The sequence below is a fragment of the Eulemur rufifrons genome, chromosome 30 (assembly GCF_041146395.1).
Source record: "Eulemur rufifrons isolate Redbay chromosome 30, OSU_ERuf_1, whole genome shotgun sequence".
In the NCBI taxonomy this organism is placed as follows: Eukaryota; Metazoa; Chordata; class Mammalia; order Primates; family Lemuridae; genus Eulemur; species Eulemur rufifrons.
Genome location: NC_091012.1, coordinates 14,248,393 through 14,253,923, shown reverse-complemented (window position 1 = coordinate 14,253,923; position 5,531 = coordinate 14,248,393). Strand labels below are relative to the sequence as shown.

At 45.1% G+C, this 5,531-nt stretch overlaps 1 pseudogene; it reads right to left on the bottom strand.

The window, feature by feature from the left end:
- Positions 1–1,065: 1,065 nt before the first annotated feature.
- Positions 1,066–4,924, bottom strand: LOC138378767 (transcription initiation factor TFIID subunit 10 pseudogene; annotated as a pseudogene).
- Between the last annotated feature and the right edge of the window lie 607 nt (positions 4,925–5,531).

Sequence of the window (5,531 nt, the reverse complement as noted above, 5' to 3'; positions counted from 1 at the left end):
AGGCCAGGAGTTTGGGACCAGCCTGAGCAACAGGGAGACCCCATCTCTACAAAAAATTAGAAAAATTAGCCAGGCATGCCTGTAGTCCCAGCTACTTGGGAGGCTGATGCAGAGGATTGCTCAAGCCCAGGAATTTGAGGTTGCAATGAGCTATGATGACACCACTACACTCTAGCCTGGGTCACACAGAGGAAGATCCTGTCTCAAAATAAATAAGAAATAAATGAAAATCTATTACATACAAATGAAAGAATCCGCATGTACAAAAGAGCAAAACAAATTAGTCCAGATGATAAATTTAGCTAATCAAAAAGTAAGCCTGTTGCATATTTGAACCACTACCCAGTAGTATCTTCTAATTCTACATTGACACACAGCTTACTTTAATTACCAGTATCTACCAGCGGACAGCTCTTAAGAACCAGTTTCTGGTCAGGCACCAATTCTTAGATATATCTGAATCCCTGGAAGCATCCTTATTGGTGATCTACTAATATGTCACTGAAAAATAAATTGGTCTTTACATAACTGGAAAGTAGCCTAGCTGAAATTGAAATTTTAAAATGAGTGTGCTACCTGCATTGAACATGGTACCTACAGAACACAAAATAATTCTGTTGTAACAAAGGTCAGAAGAATAAATGCTGCAAGAGGGACTTTGGCTGCACTTTGTTTCCCACACTGCCTCCTCCTATGAGGCTGGATGGCATGTTAGGCACACATTTCTCACCACTGAAGAGACAGGGGGATGGGATAGTTTCCTTCTGTTTCCACACACTCTACATGAGAGAAGCTCATGGCTCTGCAAGAAATGGAGAAATACAGAGATCCTAACCATAAATGATTGGTTGAAGACAGGCAAAGTACCCACAAACTATGGAAATGCAGTATAGACAGACACCCCATTTCTTCATTTCTAAAGGATAGAAAAAATAAGAAACCCCTATTTTTTATTGTGCTGCATTCCTTTTTTTTTTTTTTTTTTTTTTTTTTTTTTTTGTCACAATCCAGTTTATTATGAACACAGGCTGGTGTGGGGACATGGGACCGAGAAGTACATTTAGGTCAGGTGGCCCAGGTGAAGTAATGGGGCTTCTTCGCATCGATGCCATACTCGCTGAGGGCAGGGCCAGGTCCTCTGCGGTTAGAGTGGACTTGCGGTCCTTGCTCTTGCTCCGGGAGCTGCCAGAGGCTGTGCCCTTCATTTTGCAGTGCTGTAGGGCATCGTTGGCAATATCTGGGATGAATTTCTGGGCAGCTAGGGAGATGAGCCGAATTATGTGTGGGTCTGAGGCCTCAAAGCCAGCAGGGTTCAGGCAGTAACCAGTCACTGCATCAGGGACCCTGGGCGAGTAATCCTCCCGCTGCATTAAGAAGTCCAGCAGAGGCGGGCTGGACACCGCAGGCTTCGCGTCTCTGCTGGCCGCGCTCCGCAGTAGGTAAACTGCCTGCCGCCCGCCCACACCTGAGCCGCCCCGCTGGGCTGATCCCACCCGCGCAGCCAAGTACCTCGTGCCCCCAGCTGCGGCTCCAGCCCCGGGTCCCCCTGCTGGCCCTGCAGTCTTGTTCTCTGCGGCGGGGCGGCACCAGTGGGCGGCGCTGTGGGAGCGGAGACCGGGGGCGCCGGGCCTGGGGCCAAAGCGGCGGAGGCCGGAGCCAGTTGGGTCTGCCTTAGAGCCACTGCAGCTCCTATGACCCCTGGGAGAGGCCGACTTCTAATATTCTTATGTAATACAACCTTCACTTCTTGTATTCTTGCTGTTGAGATCAACTGAAAAACCTGGTTATAGATGGCTTTTTAGCAAATAAACTAAGATTTAACATAACATTAAGGTAAATAAGCAGGAGTGCAGAACAGTCCTAGGGTTTTGATTCTCATCCTAAAACAAGCAGGACTTGGAAAATTGGCAGTAGTTTCGCTTGCTAAGGCTAACCTCTGGGAAATACCTCAGGGCATGTTTATATTACATTAGGGTGAAAAGGTTTCGAAAAGCTTAAATTTCTGAGCAGGACAGATGTGGATGTCACAGGATCATCTGGTTAGATCACTGTGTTAAAAGGGGCCAAAATCACAGTTTCAATCCCCACATGTAAACAACTGAGTTTTTTTTCATTTGTTCAAATAAAAACTTACATGCTTTGTATATAAAGGTATAATCAATTAATTCACATAATATATTTGTTCATTCTTTTGAAATTTTTGAATATTCTGAAAAGTGAGTACAGCACTTCCCAATTGCAAAGGCACATTCCTCATGTCATGAGGCTTAATTATTCTAACTTTTAAGTGAATTAAGAGTCTAACCAAAGTTTTAATAGAAGATCTCTGAGGCTTTTCCTCTATAGCAATGAAGCCACTGGCATTTAAATGAAAAAATAAGCCAGCCACATGTAAACATCTTTGTGATGCAATGTTTTCTATTTCAAAGCACTTAGTTTTTATTCACAAACCACCTTGATATCCTAAATTATTTTTACCTAGATTTATCTCTTTTCAAAATTCTAGAAGTAAAATTTCAAGTGGACATTTCGGAATAACACTAATCGGGTGTTGGGCAGATGTGGGGGTGAGGAGGGGATGGGTGTATACCTATATAATGAGTGTGATGCGCACTGTCTGGGGAATGGACATGCTTGAAGCTCTGATTCGTGGGGCTGGGGGGGCATGGGCAATATACATAACCTGAACTTTTGTACCCCCATAATATGCTGAAATTAAAAAAAAAAAGTTAAAAAAACCCTCAAATATTTCTTCCTTTTCCCCCTCCCATTTCCCCCCTCCCAGTGGTTTAGAGTCTCAAGAAATTTTATCTCAACATTCTTTTTTTTTTTTTTTTTTTTTGGAAAAGGAAGAAGTTTATTAATTTGCCAGCAACTGGGGAGGGTGGCACTCCCATCTTTTTTTTTTTTTCCATAGGTGGTATATTGCAGTTTTTATTGCATCCATATCAAAAGGCACATGGTATTAGGTTGTTCCACCATTACTCATGCTAAGTTGATAAGTTGATCACTTTGGTTAAGATAGTGACCACTGTACATCCTATTATAAAGCTACGTTTGCCCTTTGCATTTAATAAGTAATCTGTGAGATAAGCATTTGATACTATGTTATTATCCTGTTTCCCAACAACCATTCATTCATTGATTTAGCCATCCAGTGATAAACCTTGCCCGAATCAATCATTAAATTGGGTATTGCAAATGGCAATTTTCTAGTGTTGTCATTTCTTCTACATTCTTTTTTTTTTTTTTTTTTTTAATCTTGTTATGGGGGATACAGAATTGCAGGTTACATACGTTGCTCCTGTACCACCTTTCCCCCCAAGTCAGAGCTCCAGGCGTGTCTGTTCCCCAGATAGTGCGCATTGCACCCATCATGAGGTATATATCCCTCCCTTCCCCACCCCCCCTTCCCGAGTCAGCACCTTCAAGTGTTACCGCTCCCCAAACGGTGCGCAATGCACTCATTGTGTAGGCATACCCCCATCCCCTCCCCCACCCCCCACCTCAGTCTGATATGCAATTGGTGTCGTTCCCAGATTTGTATTTAGGTGATGATCAGGGAAACCAATTTTCTGGTGAGTACATGTGATGCTTGTTTTTCCATTCTTGGGATACTTCACTTAATATAATGGGTTCCAACTCTCTCCAGGAGAACCATAGAGATGTCGTATCTTCATCATTCCTTATAGCTGAGTAATATTCCATGGTATACATATACCACAGCTTACTAATCCAATCATGTATTGATGGGCATTTGGGTTGTTTCCACATCTTTGCCATTGTGAATTGTGCTGCTATAAACATTCGGGTACATGTGTCTTTGTTAAAGAATGACCTTTTTTCCTTTACCTCAACATTCTTATCTTTGAACAGGATTCTACTGGGGGCCGGAGGAGGGGAGCCATGGAAACAGTCTTTTACAGGCAGGGTCTGGCATTTTAACTCCCAAACCTTTACACCACCTCTCCTTTAGAGCAGGAAAATGAAGTCTTAAGTCACTGAAGATATATTTGTGTCAAAGTTAGAATTTTAAAGAAATCACAAATCCATGGGTAAACTACTTCATATTTAAAAAAAATTCTGCAGCACTGGCAATAACATTTCACACTTTTCAGTTATTTTAAGCAGCTCCCAAATTTCTTTCTTTGTGGTTGAGTTATAGTTGGAAGGAAAAAAAAGCTTTCATCAAGGCAAGAGGAAACCTGTATTAAGAATACCATATAGAGTCTCCTATGGCAACTTCCATTTTGAATTTAAATAAGAAAACCTCAAATATTTGGGTGTGAACTATCCTGACTATCAGCTACCTTAATGAGTTGGAGGAAGGAACAATGAGGCCCTTCCCTGGCTCCTTCACTTAGGATGGGGGAGGACAGAGAATGGGAAGAATACTCCATAAGTGGGGATAGTTGAATTTTCATTGAGAAATGGGAGAGAATATACCAAAAAGATTTATCAGTTCCTATGGGATGATGAAGAGAGCTACAGACCAAAGGAGGTGTGGGCTGCAGGCTCCCATATGGGGTTGGGGGAATGGAAAGACGGGGCAGCAACTGGGCATTTGAGTCAGGAGGAAGGAAAGAAACTGGCCAGACAAGGTTGGGAAAAGATAAAAGGTGGGGACATGAGGCAGAGCCAGCCTTCATCCCTGGTACCCACCCCTGGAAAAGCAGCTCCAGGTAGGAAGGAGCCTGAGGTAGTGGATGCCTCCCAGGGAATGCTGGGGGAGGCAGAGGCCACAGATGTGTCTGAGGTGTGCCACCTCCCTACCTTTGGGCATCCCGTTGTCGCTGATGTGCTGCAGGTGGGGGTCCTCACCACCTCCAGAATCCATTTCAGCAGAGTCCATGGCAGCAGGTGCACAAGCCACTGCCACCATGTTTCTGGCTGCCGCCAGGGAGATCTCAGACTCATAGTCCATCTCAGTTGGATGGATACGCCAGCCCAATGGGGGGCTGGTATTGGGGGACACACAACAGCTCAGCATGTTCCCCAGGGGCTGCCTCTGCTGTTTCCCCTTGTTGCCTTTTGCCTGTACCTTTGCTTGCCCCTGACTCCTCCTCTCTCGGCAGTCTGCTGACCCTGCAGCCCTGCTCTGGGCAGGGTTCCAGCCTCTGCCGCACCCCCAAACCAGGGCAGTGGCTGCCTCCCCCGAGCTGACTTGTGTGCTAGGGCAGTGACAAGCTGGGCTTATTTAAAAGGGGTAAATATCCCCAAAAATACTGAGTGGCACAGCCACTGCTAGAAGAGAGCTCAGTCAGACCTCCTCCTCTTCTGTCACCACCTGCTAACTGAAGGCCACTTGCCGTGGCAGGCACTTGCCAACCAGAATGTGTCTGTGGTTACTTGGTTACAAGGAACCAATCACACGCAGAGTCCCACCCCCCAACATGCCTACCTCAGAGCCCACGCACACGACTCACAATGTCCTGCCCTTCCCTGCCCCACCTCTCCCACGGTGAGCACCAGACTCCAGTTTTTATTCATTCCTGGCTACTGGGAACTTTCCAGTCCGATGGGAAGCACAG